At 36.2% G+C, this 18,023-nt stretch overlaps 1 protein-coding gene and 1 long non-coding RNA gene across 14 annotated transcripts in view; both read left to right on the top strand.

The window, feature by feature from the left end:
- The window catches only part of LOC109831397 (transmembrane protein 53-A-like), an 89,443-nt gene that overhangs the window by 44,596 nt on the left and 26,824 nt on the right, over window positions 1-18,023 (top strand).
- Window positions 8,218-10,336, top strand: LOC109820314. Of its 13 annotated transcripts, none has more exons than XR_002241818.1 (6): window positions 8,218-8,531; window positions 8,688-8,774; window positions 8,990-9,036; window positions 9,144-9,206; window positions 9,317-9,418; window positions 9,563-10,336. It is a non-coding gene; the product is annotated as an uncharacterized LOC109820314 (long non-coding RNA). The 13 variants fall into 13 exon arrangements; XR_002241807.1 differs by having other exon boundaries at window positions 8,219-8,531; window positions 9,133-9,206; window positions 9,312-9,418; XR_002241808.1 differs by having other exon boundaries at window positions 8,219-8,531; window positions 9,116-9,206; window positions 9,312-9,418.

Here is an 18,023-nt window from a genome sequence, read left to right as displayed (position 1 = left end):
GTCCGATTTAGGGATTGGAAGGAGATCGGATTTGAGGGTCGATGGGGATCTGTCGGCAGTGGGTGGAGTGAAAATGAGGAGGTAGCGCTGAGGGAAAAGGGAGTATCAGCAAGAGAGAGAATATGGATAGCAGGGGAGTTTAGTCTTTTTAACCGCTACGATTTTTCTGCCAGCCTAGTCATTTAGATTTTACAAGTTACGTGCGACGATGCACGTGGTAAATTTTTTATTATTTATTTTAAATTTATAATTTTATTTAGAGAAAGATTTGTTATTAAATTATTGATTGTAAGCAGTGGATCATACATATAGACATAAGCTAAAAGTTCAACATTTGTTTCTTGTTCTTTCATTTAGTCTCATGGCAAGGCAAGCTTTTCTTAAAGCAATCACCTATTTTTGGAGAACGTCATAAAATACACGTGAAACAAAATCATCCCCTACAGATTCTAACTGTTTTGTTTGCCTGGCGGTTTTATTCTCCTCTACGTCAGATGATGTGCTACTTACTGCATCATCTCTTAGATAATCATTTTTATATGCATCTCCAAATGGTTTTGCTCCACATTGGTCATCAACTGATGATCTGCCCCCATCAAATGATTTTGATGCTCCCTTTGCATTTTTCAACATAGTAGTAGTGTGGCTAGGCAATGCTGGAGATCTTGAACCCGAAGCATGTGATTTTTCTGATAAAAACTATAGTGGATGAAGGATTAAATGAAACATCAGCTCCATTGACTGACCGGCTACGAGAGAATAAGGTGTTAGACCCTAGAGGGGGGTAATTATGGTCTTATGCTAATCTAATCCGATTAAATGCTAATTAAAATTAATTATCAAGTTATCCTAGCAAGTATGAAATACGACAAGATATATGAGCTAGGATAAGCAAAATGAACAATGAGATATATCCTATATGATAGAAATATATGCAAGGATATATAAACAACACAATGGTAAATAATCTAAATAAGATAGTGGATGAAATAAATGAGCAATGCACAATTGGCGATATAAGATGAATGCAAAAACAAATACGCCAAAGACAAACTCAAACAAGCAATATGATCACGGAGTTCGGACCTTCCGTCCTACGTCTCCGCTCCCCACTCCCGGGGAGAAATCCACTATCAACCGGGTTTTCTACGTTCACCCGAATAACGTTTACACCTCACACTCGGTTTTCTAGCTAACCGAAAACTTTACAATCAACACACTATTGTAATCCCACTTTACACCCACTAAGTGTTGGACCTAGCCGTGTCTCCCTCAAGTGCTCGGTTACAACCTCTCCCTAGGCTCGCCCCCCCCACACACTCCTCACTCGGTGTACAAGTGTATTACAAAGTGAATCTCACAATAAGCATAATATAACAAATGATTGTTCTCAACTATGGATGAGAACACAATGAAAGCACAACTCAAAGTTATAATCTCTCACCACCCAACTATACTATGTATGTAAATACTAAAAGCTCAATGTGGGTGTGTATAACAATGAGCAAAATGAAATCTAATTTAAATAGCAAACTAGCAATAATAAGAATATGAAAATCAATAATGAAATTGCTAGAGAAAAGAGTTAGAAAACTTCTCTAAGAGCACAAAGAAGAGGATGAAGGGGATTGAGAATGAATCCCTCAATCTGCAGTGAAAACTTCATCTGTAAACAAAAACCCAAACTCAAACAAACAGTAAAACCCTAAACCCTTGTTTAAAAACTTTGTTTAAAACTCTTCTTTATTAACTTGAAAAGAGATCAGCAATTGGGTATTTATACCCACTCAAGATCTCAACAAAAATTCCAAACAAAATGACAAAACAGTCCCCAGAAGACAGCTCAGAAAAATATGCGTTAGTGTCTAACGGATCTATTGTCGGTCGACCGACAGATCGTTCGGTCGACCGAAAAAATTGCACAATGATTATATAGACTTAATAAAGTATGTATATGATTATTGTTAAGTCCAAAAACTAAGAATATAATATTTTCACAAAATTGCATATTCTATGCAATGTTTTCGAAAACACAATAGTAAATATGAAATATGTGATTTCATATTTATAAACATGAAAACCCAAAACATATGTATGTATATATATAAACCTATATATAAATACGAAGAAACCAATAAATGTGTGTGTATAGATATTAAGCTTAACGTATTAAGCACACATAATATAAACATATACTAAATTACCCAAGCTTGATCTTGATCTTCATTGTAGCTCAACTTGGTCACGTTGCGGATGAAGCTTGAACTTGATCTTTAACTTGAATTATATGTAGCTTCACTCCACAAATCCGCCAACCTCCTCTTTGAAGCTTGAACTTGATCTTTAACTTGAATTATATGTAGCTTCACTCCACAAATCCGCCAACCTCCTCTTGATATGATCGTATAGGCTTAATCCATCCAACCTCCAACACGTTGTTTGCCTAGAATAAATACAAAAACACAAGCACTAGACAAACAACATTAGAAGTAAATTGTTTGTTAAATATCATCAAAATAAGAAGGCCAACAATCTCCCTCTTTTTGATGATGACAAATAATTTACAAAAAGGATATATGCATAAAAGAAAATGAATATATAAATTATAATATATCATGCATATAAATAAGAAAAACTATACTCACAATATTTCTCCCCCTTTGACAACATCAAAAAGGGGACAAGAGAATTAAGAGAGCGAAAGCTCCCCCTATCAATAAGCATAGGTGAGTATAAAAATAAACATAGAATAGGGAATAGCTCCCCCTATCAAAATGCCATATGGAGAATATGAAATAAAGATCATGGCAAATATGTGAGCAAGCATAAAAAATATGCTAACAATCACTCACATTCAAGAGATAATGAGAACACATATGAGTATATCAATAGTGTCTCATATCAAAGACCATAAAAACCATGTGTAAAGATAGATTTATGAAATCAAAAGAAAAAGAAAAACATGAGAACCATGAAAAAAGTTTTCAAGTGAAAACAAATCACTCAAATGAAATCATAAATCAAGATTTGAGTCCAAAAACAATGTTTGATCAAAAAGAAATTTTTCTTTGCATAACTTGATCAAACTACTCATAGAATACATTATAAAGCACGAATAGATGATCCATGAGCACAAACATATAAATATCATCATATAAGTAAAATATAATGAATTCAAAGCAACAAGTCAAAACAAAATCTTTGACAAAAGAATTTCAAGAGAGGCAACAATATATCAAGCTCTTAAGCTTGCTTCAACCCATATAATCATTCTAGCATCCGGTAAACATGATTTGGGAATAAACACCCAATAAATCTGGAGGGGTTATATAAATACAAACCTCTCATCAAAATCAAAACTAATAATCATGAAAACAAAAGATTTGATAAAAGAATTTTTTTTTCATAACCAAAAGATCTTAAAACATAATTTTTGAAACTAAGACAAAGAAAAATAAAAATACTAAAATTCTTGGTTTAAAATCAAATTTATTTTGGTACCCAAGTAATTTTGGTACCAAAAGGTTTAGGGACATGACCCCTATCATTAAAGCTCAAAGCCCTAGGGTTATGAACCCTCTTGGGCACATGTGATGCACTAACACGGTCAAAACAATATTCATTCAAATGATCATTCCGATTGCAATTTGTGCAATGAAAGAGATCCATTTGTTTTTGTGGACCTTTAGCTCGTGCACGGGAATCATTTGCAAATGAAGATTGTCTCTTAAAATTATTTTGCAAATGAGAAACATCATTAAACAAAGGTGGTCTACTTGAAAATTTTGGCAAGTTTGAATATTTTTTCAAATCATAACAAAACTTTGCCAAATGGCCAAATCTACCACAAAGATCACATTTATACACACGTGCATGTTTATGATGAGCAATGTGTGCATGTGTGTGTGCAAAATGTGATGATGAAGCTTGATGAGATGCACAAGGAGGATTAAAGTGAATCTTAGTGGGGTTATGTGCATCATAGCAAAATCTAGCAAGATGGCCTTTACGACCGTAATTTGTGCATTTGTAGACTTTGCTATACATGTGTGCATGATGAATAGGATGTTTAGATGTTTTAGCATGAGACTTAGCACACATGTTCATAAGCTTATCATGATTAACAATACATGTTTTAAGGGTTGAATCTAAAGATGATATGTGATCCTTAACATGATTCAACTCATCATTGTGCATACAAGTATTGTTATTAGAAGTAGAACATATATTGTTATTTATAAAAGAAACAATATCATTTTGTATGTTCTCTACTTCTAACATGGCATTATTTTTAACATGAGATAAGCTAGTGATGGATGAGGTTAATTTTTTATTTTTTAAATTTAACATATCATTGTTTTCTTTAAGCATAATATTTTCTTTTACAATGATATCAAATTTGGAACCTAGCAACTCATGATCGGATTTCAAATTAACATGCTTGCTTTTCAAATCTATAAAATTATTATGCAACTTAGTGTAGGCATGCATTAATCTATCATATGCACAAGCGAGTTCATTGATGGATATATCACTATCGGATTCCGAATCGTTTACCACACTAGGGCTATCGCCTAGTGGCCGTGTGCATGATGATGCTCCACACTCACTTGAAGAATAATCCTCCAAACTATGTCGGATTTCCTCTAAGTTGCCTTGATGTGCTTCTATGAATTTCCATAAATTGTAAGCACTATCAAAATGAACAAATTTGTTAGAAAAGGATGAGTCAAAGGCATTAAGCAAATATTCTAACAAAAGCTTGTTCATATTAAACATTCTTTTATTATTGTTACTCCACTTGGATTTTTCCAAAGTGGGTATAATATATGCATCTTCAATAACTTCCCATAAATCGAATTGTTTAGATCTAACAAATATGTTAAATCTAGAACACCATTGGTCATAGATGAGATTATTTATTTTAGGAGCAACAACAGGATCATAGCCTAAACAAGATGCACAATGTATGTCCATAATAAGAAAATGTATGCAAGCAAGATACAAATAAAGCTCAAAAATAGATTAGCACAATAAGCTAACTTGGATCTTTAACTCAAGGCGATTAGACCTTATATGATAAAAATATATGCAAGGATATATAAACAACACAAGGGTAAATAATCTAAATAAGATAGTGGATAAAATAAATGAGCAATGCACAATTGGCGATATAAGATGAATGCAAAAACAAATACGCTAAAGACAAACTCAAACAAGCAATATGATCACGGAGTTCGGACCTTCCGTCCTACATCTCCGCTCCCCACTCCCGGGGAGAAATCCACTATCACAAATCAACACACTATTGTAATCCCACTCTACACCCACTAAGTGTTGGACCTAGCCGTGTCTCCCTCAAGTGCTCGGTTACAACCTCTCTCTAGGCACGTCAACCGACGCCACTCCTCTTGGGACGATCCCCGACTCTCACCACACACTCCTCACTCGGTGTACAAGTGTATTACAAAGTGAATCTCACAATAAGGCTCAATACAATAATTGATTGTTCTCAATTATGGATGAGAACACAATGAAAGCACAACTCAAAGTTATAATCTCTCACCACCCAACTATACTATGTATGTAAATACTAAAAGCTCAATGTGGGTGTGTATAACAATGAGTAAAGTGAAATCTAACTTAAATAGCAAACTAGCAATAATAAGAATATGAAAATCAATAATGAAATTGCTAGAGAAAAGAGTTAAAAAACTTCTCTAAGAGCACAAAGAAGAGGATGAAGGGGATTGAGAATGAATCCCTCAATCTGCAGTGAAAACTTCCTCCTTTGTAAACAGAAACCCAAACTCAAACAAACAGTAAAAACCCTAAACCCTTGCTTAAACTTTTCTTTTCTTTTAAAACATTTCTTAATCAATTTGAAAAGACATCAGCAATGGGGTATATATACCCACTCAAAGCTCAGCCAAAAACCCCAAAACGAAATGACCAAAAACCCCAGCAAACAGCTCAGAGAAAGAGCCGTTAAAAAGCAACGGCTATAATGTCGGTCGACCGAAAATTCCGTCGGTCGACCGATGGAAAAATTCGGTCGACCGATGGAAAGTTCGGTCGACCGTTATCCAGGTCGAAAACAGGAAATCAAGCAAACACTTATCCGGTCGACCGGTGCGGTCGACCGATGGAGCTTTTCGGCGACCGGACCGGTCGACCGACCAACTCTCTGTCGCCCAGTGATGAAAGATCAAATGATCGGTCAACTGGTGCGGTCGACCGAAAACAGATATGACAGAAAAACAGTTTTTGGAAGCTGATTTTGACACTTTAGAAAATATGTTAAAAATAACAAATGAAGTCCAAAAATAATGAAACTTTGGGAAATGTATATAAACATGAAAACAAACATGTTACAAAAATAATTTTCCAAATTACATTTCTCATTTGTGAAAAATCATCATTTTGCAAAATAGTCCAAAACACGAAAATGGAAACATGTGAATTTTGACATTTTGGCTAAACCATGTTTTGAGACTTTGCACAATGATTATATAGACTTAATAAAGTATGTATATGATTATTGTTAAGTCCAAAAAACTAAGAATATAATATTTTCACAAAATTGCATATTCTATGCAATGTTTTCGAAAACACAATAGTAAATATGAAATATGTGATTTCATATTTATAAACATGAAAACCCAAAACATATGTATGTATATATATAAACCTATATATAAATACGAAGAAACCAATAAATGTGTGTGTATAGATATTGAGCTTAACGTATTAAACACACATAATATAAACTATACTAAATTACCTAAGCTTGATCTTGATCTTCATTGTAGATCAACTTGGTACACGTTGCGGATAAAACTTGAACTTGATCTTTAACTTGAATTGTATGTAGCTTCACTCCACAAATCCGCCAACCTCCTCTTGATATGATCGTGTAGGCTTAATCTATCCAACCTCCAACACGTTGTTTGCCTAGAATAAATACAAAAAACACAAGCACTAGACAAACAACATTAGAAGTAAATTGTTTGTTAAACATCATCAAAACAAGAAGGCCAACATAAGGCATTGCTTCGGTTTTCATAATGAATGCCAGATCTAAGTGATGATTTCAGTCCATTATCAACAACCTTAAAGCGAAACTGAAACCTTTCCTGCAAATGTATCCGGAGTGAGGCACATGTAATTGATTTTTAGAGGAGATGCTCAGAAGCAACAGTTAATAGATGTAACATTATCACACTGTACTTTGAGTCGGGCCTCTGTTTTGGTTGCACGTTCTGCTAATGATAGCTTGTCACGCAGTTGCTGCATTTCTCCCTATAGAACAGAATGTAACAAAGACATATGTTAAAACAATTGAAAAAAATTTATAACATAATAGATTACCAAAAGAATATCATCAACACTCGACGTTCTTCAAGCCATTGCTTTACTGGCATAACTTTGTCGTTGGCATCTTTCCACTCATTGGCAGTAGCAACAGCAATTCTGTTTTTGGTAACCACTGCATGAGATAATGTCCTCTTTAGTGTTTTCTTCTCTCCCCGAGAACAACAGAGAGGATAAAAATAGAACAATGGATCTTTGTATGTAAAAACACATTTGGGTAATAATAGAAAGATTCATTTCCTCAAAAATATTAATATGAATACCCAAGTAATCCAAAAAAGAAGTTTTCTTTTAAGTCATGAATGATGAGTTGAAAGATATGAATGGATGTATATGGATGATATCTTCAGCTCAATAACCTGACGCTTGTAGTTTTTCTTGCAAACAAGTATTTTCAAGAAGGTAAAAAATATACAAAAACTCATCTGTGCAACCCAATTCCGGTTAAAATCACTCAGATACGCTACATCAAATTGCTTCACCTTTAATATTCGTTATACTTAGAGATGATGATAGGGGAAGAAGAAAGCCACCCAAACTCTTGAACTGGTGAAAATAATGGAAAAAAGTGATGTTATTTAGCTAAATTTATCACTACCAAAAAATGGGTCTATGGGGACGGTTCGTGGGGCGCGGTTTAAAACCGTTCCCTTTGCTTCCTAAGGGGACGGTTTTGTGACGGTTCTAACCGTTACGAAAAAAATTTAAGACAACGCTTTAAACTAAAACGTTGGGCTTGACTTAGGCTCAGACAAAAGTTTTATAATAAGCTAAGGGGACGGTTTAATTTTGTGTTAAGGGGACCGCTTTATTTTGGGCTTTTTATGTTAGCGCCCAAACTTAAAAAAAAACAATTTTAATTTTGTTTCCTATGACCGTACCCCTCATCTTTCACCCGATCAAAATCCCGTCGAAGAAACCTAGGGCTTTTTCTCGTTTCCCACTTCCACTGCCTCCTCTCCTCGACGGAGGAAAACCGCAGCCTCCTCTCCTCGGCTCCCCACTTCCGCCGCCTCTCCTTCTCGCCGACCTTTTCACCGTCGTTTCCCTCCCCTCGTCGGTTCCTCACTTTCGCCGCCTCTCCTTCACTTCCCCTCGTCCGTCAGCCCTTTGTTCGTCGACTTCAAGGCCATCCCTCTCTAGCATCCAGTGATTGGGTTCTTATCTCTCTCCTTTTCAATCATCAAACTCTAGGGTTTCAAATTTTCCTTTTTATCTATTTAACAAAATTGAAATTTAATTTTATAAATTAGGGCTTTGTTGTCTTGGTTGATATTTGATTTTAAGCATGTATATTTCAATCCTTCTTGCAGCTTCTTCAGTTGCAGAAATAGTTCAAATTGATTGGTGCGGGCGCTTCGGTTCTCGATCTTGGATGCGCTCCCGGTGCTTGGCTTCAGGTATTCACTTATTTATTTATTTATTTATTTAATGAGAGAAATTGCTCAACTGTGCTATATTGGATTTAATTTCAAGGTGCAGCTAAAAGAAATATCACTAAAGTTGCTTCCTTTGGTTAAGAATTCTGGAAATAGTACCGAAAAGATCGTTTCTTGTCTAACATTCCAGCCAATAAACCTAGATATTTGCTAATCTATCCTTCCGTTCTATGTAGATTTGTGGGGGTAAATTTGCAAATATGGTTGGTTTCGGGTTATATAGGTAAAACCCCCTAAAAGATATTTAAAACTGAAACCTTTGCTAAATTGGTTTTACTTGCTTCTGTTAAAATGAGGTCCAGTTAATTTTCTTCCGTAGTGCATGTTTAGGTGGCTTGTCAGAGTTTAGGGCCACCGAAGAAGGGTGGGGCTGTTATCGGTGTTGATATAAAGGTTGGTGACATTGGTAATATAAAGGAAGGGATTAAGAGGAAAGGGATTTGGTTTATGTTTGTGATTTTGGGTTTTCTTTCTACTGATATGCTATGTTGGTTGCAGAGCAGAATGTTAAGGTTCCATCCCATCACTGTGACTCTAGAGTACGAACAGTTTGTGCTGATGTTATGGAGCTAATGAAGAGCCAGGCTAGAAAACTGTCTCCTCAGGTTTGTTTGTTTTCACTTATATATGACATTGATTTTTAGATTATAGCGCCTCTAGAGTACGTTTCAGTTTTGTTTGCCTATCAGTTGATGCAAGTAACTGTGAAAATCTTGGTTTTGTTTGTGTATAACATGTGCTTGCTACAGGTGTGATGGTTCAATCCAAGCACCCAGCCAACCAGCATGGTCATTAACTTCTCTGAGTAGCCAACCTTTTTGCACAATGTCATCAAGTTGAAAACAATACTCTCACTGATGGTAGAAAAGATGGGGGTGGGGGGGGATCTCTTATAGTTGTCAATTTATTTATACAGATAATATACTTTCCTCTTCATTCAGGTAACTAACTATTGCTTCATATAACTTGGAATTGTTTTATGGTGCATGACTAATGTTCCTTAACCTTTCTAGTCTGTCATGCAATTTGTTCATATAACTTGGAACTGTTTTATGGTATGTGCTTATAATTCTTGTCCTTTTTAATTGATATAATCTATTTTTGGGTAATTTGATATTGTCTGCTTTTGTAGATGAGAATGGAAATGAACACATGGGGGTGGTTGCATCAATGTGGCCAATATATGGTCTTTGCCATTAAACAAGAGAATTGAGGTAGAATTTAACAACTTGATACGATTAATTAATAGCTCGGGCGCCTTATTATCATGATATTGTTCTGGTGTTGCTGCAAAACATAATCTTTGTCCGCTCGGATTTAATGATTGGAGGCTTGTGCCTAAAAGATTGAGAGCAGAAGCTGTTGGAATAGTTTGAGTATCGATCTATAACTTTCTATCTCAGAGCAAATTTCTGCTTCCAAAGGGGAGGGAAATGAATGGACTAATACTTTCAATGATCGGCAAAGCATTGAATAATCAGAAAAGGATTGGAATCATGAGAAGAAGCATTAGAACTGAACCCTCTTGATGTTGCTCGCAAATATTGGATACAATTTGTTGAACACTCATTTTCTAAAGAATTTAAGGTACCTTTCCTCTTAAATTTAATTCGATGCACTTCAATTTGTCTCAATTTATTTGTTTTAATAGTTTGTGTCATTGGTAGCCTGGGAAGCGTATAGTAGATTACAAGTTTGAGATCCACTGAATAATTGTTAGTATTCTTTTAATACAGAAGTCATGCTAAGATTTTCCTCAGCCCTCACCACTTTGAACACAGTTTTTTGTAGTTAGTGGTTTTTGCTAACGTCAAATTTCCAGAAATTAACAGGTGAATATGCACGATTAACAGAGTATTTGTTTTATGAATGTGACCAAAAAATATGTGAAATTATATGAGTCTATATACTATTGAAGTAATTAAAAATGTTGTAATTAATTAGATTTTGGGGACATATCAGAAGAGGTAGCAGCATCATCAACACAAGCTTATACTATCTGCAACTGCTTGACAAAATTAGAAAGAACTGAAAGAAAACATGAAAAAGGAACTAAAAAACCAATATGTATTTTTTTGTGCCAGTCATCATGGGTTGTGCTTGCTCTCACTGTTGATAATCACCGAGTTGTTGTTTCTTTGATGGAAGGCTCCTTAACCACATAGGGTTTTGCACAGAAAAAGGACCAAAGTCAAATTTTGGAAAAATGGAGTAGCAGTTTAAGTTTTAGATAGTTATAGCAATGGTTTTTTAGGCTTGAACCTGTGTACAGAAGTTATCGGATTTGGACTTAATTTCTGAACCTTGTCATTTGTCATAATTGCTCTTGAATTTTATTTAATTCGACTATAAGCTATGTTCTAAGTATCATGATGATTGCTGGCGGTATAAAAACTTGCAGGTCATATAAAAAGTTAGTGGATGCTGCTAAACATGGTGTGTTCAAAACCAGAAAGAAAAACAATTTCATTTGTCTGTGTGGTTTGTTATGAAGCCCAGGTCCTAAACCTATTGTCTTAAGGTTATAGAGTTGGGTTTGAGATAAGAATTGTATTTTAACTTTTGAAATGATAGTTGATAGTGTAACTTGGCAAAAGTGGACAAGTAAAATATAAAAGTTTAGAAAAAGAGAGTGCCTAAAGCATCAGAGTTTGGTAACTGAAACGAAAAAGTAAGAAGGATATAAGACCTAGCAGAAAAGAAAGCTCATAGAGGGCACTAAGTAGGAGAATGAGCTTATCATGTATGATAAAATGTTTTCTAAGTTGATGACCGCATTTGCTACTATACTCTCAATACTGATGCAATATTATGTTTTCACTCATCTTCATGTCAACTATTTATTTAAAACTGAGACTTAATATTCTCCCTATATCATTTCTTCATACACGCAAAACACTTATAACTGTTATGTTTTAGGTTGTGTGATGTGGTCCACATGTAGAGCCAGATTTGTCTTAAACAATTAGGAATTATGACGGACCTTTATCCTTCTACCATTCGTGTCTCTTCTATTCTACTTGTGCTTACTCTTAATTTCATTATATACCTAAATATGATCATCATGCAATTAGTTATGACTCTAAAGAGAGACATACAGTCCATTTCATTCTACTTGTGCTTACTCATCTTTTTATCTTGATGTATGCAGGAAAACATTTGGAGATCCATGCTTGTCGCTTTTTGGGGGATTTATTTGTTATGAAGATTAGAACTTAATCGTCTCAATAGAGACATTTTGACCTTTTGATTAAGTAGTAGCTCTTTGTTTTAATCATGGAGGATTTGTGATATGTGCTTACTTTGGTTAGTTTGTGTGTAAAACTTGTATAGAATTATCTCAATCCTATTGCTATAATATTGTTCTTCGTTGTAATAAATTGTTCATTATATTAAGGCTAAAGTTTGGTTAGTTTGTGTGTAAAACTTGGACTATTGTTTCTTTGTATGTGATGGACTGATGTGTGATATCTGGGTGATTTGTTTTGATCAGTAAAAAATGAAAACCATCCCCTTTGTTATAAAAACTGGATCACAAACAAAACTGTTCCCATAGACAATATAACCGTCTTCTTAAGTCAAGCTCGAAACCGTCCCCCTTGGTATAAAAACCGTCCCCATAGAAACCGTTCCCCTTGCTATAAAACTGTTCCCATTGCTTAGAACCTAAAAACTATTCCCCTTGCTATCAAACTGTTCCCGTTGCTTAGAACCTAAAAACCGTTCCCCTTGATATACAACCGTTCCACTTGCTCTAAACTAAGAACCGACCCCTTAGCACAACCGTTCCCTTATGGTATCAAGGATGACAGTTTACAAATTGTTGCACTAGAAGCATAAACCGTCCCATTAGACCTAAGAGCACGGCTGTAAACGAGACGGATGTTGAACCGTCCCCATAGGCCTAGTGTGACGGTTTCCATGCCTAGTGTGACGGTTCACAACCGTCCCCATAGGCCTCAAATGTGGTAGTGTATGGACATATAGGCAGTCAGATCCACTTTCTCATTGGAAAAGTATAATATTAAAAACATCCATAAATTGAGGAACATCAAATTGATATTAACCCCCAAATAAGCATGTCATTATAAGTCTTTGAATAGTTAGAAATTTTTAATACCAGAATCTCAAACATATGAAATGTAAATAATTTAAAGAAGTTTAGCAATAATTTCTTTTTTGTCATAAGTAGACAGTGAATCATAGAGTTAATTCATCCAAGGTTATGCGCATTGATTTTATAACATACAGTCTGGGAGTAAACCGAACATAGCAAGTAGAAAAAATGCTGAAGAATGTCCCAAACATGAGGGGCCAAACTATTTGCACAAGTAACTGTCATACACATCCGCTCTAAGATGAATAAAGCCTTCTTATTTATGATTATTTTGTTTCAGCAAGTCTTCTGTCCTACACAAAATTAGCCTCTGAAATGATTATAAAATCTTACCCGTGATTTCAAATTCTAACCAATCTATAACTAGTTGATATTCGAACTATCCAACATGACCTGTGTAAGGACTCGGGTTCAGGTCTTCACTACATATGTGAGTTTAATTTCTAACACAGTTGCCAACTACTACTGGCCTACTGTTATGTGAGTGTAAAATATATTTTAAAAAGGAAACCATGTAAAGAAGGAAAATAATATTTTCCTTTGAATAATTTTATTGAATCAGGAGACGTTGCTTTATACAAGAGATTTCCTACAACCATGCTAATCTATTCTAGGTAGTCTAAGTATAAAAGGCAACTGAACAAATTTCCTACAATCATGCTAATCTATTCTAGGTAGTCTAAATATAAAAAGCAACTGAACAAATATACAACTAATACAATATATCAGTCAATGAATGGTAAGATATTATTGACCTTTCCTTCTCAACACTCCCTCCCAAGTTGGAGAGTGAATATCAAGAACTCCTAACTTGTGTTAGCCCTTATGTTTTGATGATGTTTCACAACCACCATTATCGGTACTAATGGCTTATTAAGTGTAAATGTAGTAAATTCATTTATCAAGCTCGTTAGTGCCATAAATGGAGGATTGGATGGAATATGCGCTCCAACGATGATATCCAAAGGAGGAGGAGGCCAAGTGATGAAGCAACGTTATTTTAAGAACAACAAAGTCATATAAAAGCTTCATCCGATTCAAGCTATATCAAAGCTCAAGTATTGCTTTCAATATGAGGATATTAGCTATCTTTTATATTTCTCTCTAGTGCTAGAATGTAGGCAAAGAGTTACTGTGTTTACTTGAAGCTATTGGGACTCACACACACGTTTTCATATTTAAGCTTTTAAGCGGTCTTTCACAAAACCCTATTTTTCACAAGTATGAGGACCTATCTATAAAATTCTTTTTCCAAACAGTTTGTTTTTAATATTAAAAACTTTCTACAAAATTTCATAATTTTCAGAGGTCAAACAAATATTTTGCAAATATTTTAGTCAAGTCATTAAAACCAGTTTCAGCATATATCAGAAAGCGGTCGACCGGCCCGGTCGACCGCACATATGATCTTTCCTTACTGGGTTCCAGAGAGGTCGTCGGTCGACCGGTGCGGTCGACCGAACATCGGTCGACCGCGCCGGTCGACCGAAAATGCTTCTGCTCGTTTTCTAAGTTTTCTTAAGTGTTTGCGGTCGACCGAATTTTCGGTCGGTCGACCGAAGTATTTTTTGGTCGACCGAAAGTTCTTTTCGGTCAACCGATTTCCTCTTTTGTCAGCTGCGACTTTTTAAACGGTCGTTTGCCTGTAACCTGGATTACTGTGCTTACACTTAATAGTGTTTGGCACAGTCTGAGGTCAGGTGCTGATAAAAGAGATTATTTACTAATTTGAGAAGATTGTTTCTTTGTTTTTAATTGATAAATCTCTTCTATAAAAACCCCAGTCTTCCTCTTCTTCAAGTGCCCCAACGTTTGCAAAAACCAGAGAGCTCTGTTTTCCTGAGAAAATTTTCAAATCTGCTTTTCTCTGTGTTTTTGTGTGTGATTCACTTCCCAGCTTCAGTAACCTTTCTCTTTGCCATAGGGGTTGTGTAAAGAGAGAGTCTTGCATCTTTTCTTCTGCTGTGAGGGTGAGATCTTGTGTAAGATCTACTGTGAGGGTGTGATCTGTTGAGATCAAACTGTGTAGTGAGAGAGATCGTGTGGGATCGCTGTGTAGACGAAGTTCCGGCTTCCAAACCGGGTGTGTAGTGGATTTCTCCTCGAGAGTGGGGAGCGGGGACGTAGGTCAGAGGACCGAACCTCGTTAACACATCGCGCGTCAAGGATAACGATTCCTAACCCTCTCTTATTTACTTTGCTTGCATCAGTTTACTGTGGATTGCTTGTCAATTGTTTTTATTGCATAATTAGAGCCTCTTGACCCTAATCACCCCCCCTCTAGGGTCCAACAACTTGAGTATCATAGTTGAGAAAGCTTCCTTTCCCAATCGCTTGGTGAACACATCTGCAAGTTGATTTGTTAAGGCAACATGTTTGGTTACAACTGAACCATCTTGTATTTTGTCACGAATAAAATGGCAATCCATCTCTATATGTTTGGTTCTTTCGTGGAAACGGGATTGGTAGCTATATGTAAGGCTGTTGTGTTATCACAATATAATAATGCTGGCTTCGGATGCAATATTCTCAAATCCTTCATTAATGAGCGTAGACATGATAATTCACAACATGTACCTGTCATGGCTCTATATTCGGCTTCTACTGAAGAGAGAGATACGGTTTTCTGTCTCTTTGTCCGCCAAGAAATAAGAGAAGATCCCAGAAAAACACAATAACCCGTAGTGGATCTACGAGATATTGGACAACCAGCCCAATCCGAATCAGAAAAAGCGCAAAGATAAATCATTCCGAGGAGGGAAAAACAAACCTTGCCCTGGACTATTTTTCAAATAACGCAATACACGTAAGGCAGCTTCCATGTGTGGTCTACGTGGTGCATGCATGAATCTACTTAACACATGGGCCGAATAGGTGATATCCGGTTGGGTAATAGTCAAATAAATTAGGCGTCCAACAAGTCACCTATACTGAGACGGATCTTTAAGCAATTCACCTGAATCCGAGAGCTTTATGTTTTGTTCCATGGGAAAGTTCACAGGTTTATCACCCAAAAATCCACCATCTTTTAAATTTTCCAAAGTATATTTTCGTTGCGAGATGGAAATACCTTTCTTTGACCAAGAAACTTCGATGCCCAGAAAATACTTCAAATCACCCAAATCTTTAATTCGAAAATGACTATGTAGAAATTGCTTGAGAGCTACTATGGCATTGACATCATTACCCGTAATAAGAATGTCATCGACATATATCAACAAATCTATAAAAGATTTGCCTTTCCGACATGTGAATAATGAGTAATCGACTTTGGATTGAACAAAGCCAACAGCTTGGATAGCTGTAGAGAACTTGGCAAACCATTGTCAGGAAGCTTGCTTTAAGCCATATAACGACTTATGAAGACGACACTAGATTCTCCCCCTGTCGCCGAAGACCAGGACGTGGAGACATATAAATTTCTTCATGGAGATCTCCATGAAGAAAAGCATTGTTGACATCAAGTTTGTGAAGAGATCAATTATGGGCAGCTGCTAAAGCCAATAAACAACGACCAGTAATTATTTTAGCAGTGGGAGAAAAAGTGTCATGGTAATCTATACCTTCTAGCTGTGTGTAACCTTTTGCAACCAAACGAGCTTTGAAACGCTCAATAGTACCATCCGAGTGCCGTTTGATTTTATAAACCCAACAACAACCAATAGGCTTCTTACCAGGAGGGAGAGAAGTGAGGGACCAAGTGTGGTTGGCTTCTAAAGTAGCCAATTCAGATTGCATTGCTTCTTGCCAATGGGAATGAGAAGTTGCTTCGGCATAAGATGTAGGCTCAATATCTTGACTGACAGCAGCAGTAAAAGAGCGATGTGGTGGTGAGTAACGACGATAAGAGACAAAATTGCAAAGGGGATATCGTGTACCTTTTTGTGGACCTGATGACAAAGGCGGCAAATGGTTGGGAGACGTTACTTGGTTGCAAACATAATCACGTAAAGCCATGGGAGGGTTATAAGGTCTTTAGGAACGACATAAAATGGGTTTGGGAGGAGGACTAGCAGGTGATGGCCGAGTAGAAACTGGATTCGGTGGTGAGGGTTGTTGGATGGGAGAAATTGGTTTCGGTGATAAGGGTTGTTGAACTGGTGGGGAAGGATCGGATATAGAAAGAGGAATCACAGGGTCTGAATTTGAGGAAGGGGATGGAATGGACTCATAAAGGAAAATAGTTTCATGAAAAACAACATCACGGCTAGTGAACATTTGGTGGGTGTCAAGGTCATAGAGCTTGTAAGCTTTTTGACCAACTGGATATCCAAGAAAAATACATCGTTTGGCTCGAGAAGCAAATTTATGAGGGACGTGCACATCAGTAGCATAGGCAAGACACCCAAAAATTCGGATATGAGAATAAGAAGGAAGCTTTCCATAAAGTCGTTTAAAAGGAGTTTGGCGAGAAAGGAGTGGTGTGGGCAAACGATTAATTATATGAATAGCAGTAGAAACACATTCTACCCAAAAATGTAAAGGAAGGTGGGCTTGAAAACGAAAGGCTCTAGCGGACTCAAGAATATGGCGGTGCTTGCGCTCTACAACCCCATTTTGTTGAGGGGTATAGACATAAGAATGTTGATAAGTGGTCCATTTTTTGTTTAAAAAATTCCCGCATAGAGAAGAATTCTTCACCATTATCAACCCGAATGTTGGCTATAGATACATGGAATTGTGTTTGGACAAATGAAAAAAAATTGACAAGTAAATGTTGTGTTTCACTTTTGTGATGCATAAAAAATACCCATATGAATCTAGAATAATCATCCACAACAATCAAAAAATATTTTGCACCAGAAAGAGAGGCAATTTTATAGGGGTCCCAAATGTCACAATGAATTAATTCAAAAGGTCTAACAGACGAAATTGAACTAACAGAAAATGGAAGTCGACTTTGTTTTGCAAGTGCACAAACATCACAAGCATTATTAGACTGAAAAGGGAAATTTAACATTATCGAAAAAGAGGAAGTTGAGCTAAACAAGTCGGATCCATATCTATATGGGTCAGATGCAGATCTTACTGAGTAGATTATGGTGGCTTTTGATGAAAACAGTCAGGAAGCCGGAATGATTAGCCAAAGTCGT

This window comes from Asparagus officinalis, chromosome 1 (assembly GCF_001876935.1).
Source record: "Asparagus officinalis chromosome 1, Aspof.V1, whole genome shotgun sequence".
In the NCBI taxonomy this organism is placed as follows: Eukaryota; Viridiplantae; Streptophyta; class Magnoliopsida; order Asparagales; family Asparagaceae; genus Asparagus; species Asparagus officinalis.
This window is presented reverse-complemented; position numbering and strand designations above follow the sequence as displayed.